Raw genomic sequence first — 447 nt, forward strand, 5'->3', positions numbered from 1 at the left:
TCTGAGGAAGCCCAGGGTATGGCTGGCCTTCTGAGCTGCAAGCACACATTGCTGGCTCATGTTGAGCTTCTCATCCACCCGCTACCCCAAATCCTTCTCCTCAGAGCTGCTCTCAAGCCATTCTCTGTCCAGCCTGTATTTGTGCTTGGGATTGCCCCAACCCAGGTGCACAACCTTGCACTTGGCCTTGTTGAACTTCATGAGTCAAGCCTATCAAAGTCCCTCTGGATGGCATCCCTACCCTCCAGTGTGTCGACTGCAACACATAGCTTGGTGTCATCAGCAAACTTGCTGAGAGTGCACTCAATCCCACTGTCCATATCACCAACGCAGATGTTGAACAGCATTGGTCCCAGTACATTCCATGAGGAATGCCACTCGTCACTGGTTTCCATTTGGACATCGAGCCGTTGACTGTAACTCTGAGTGAGACCGTTGAGCTAATTC

This window comes from Charadrius vociferus, unplaced genomic scaffold (genome assembly GCF_000708025.1).
Source record: "Charadrius vociferus isolate BGI_N301 unplaced genomic scaffold, ASM70802v2 scaffold213, whole genome shotgun sequence".
Classification (NCBI taxonomy): domain Eukaryota; kingdom Metazoa; phylum Chordata; class Aves; order Charadriiformes; family Charadriidae; genus Charadrius; species Charadrius vociferus.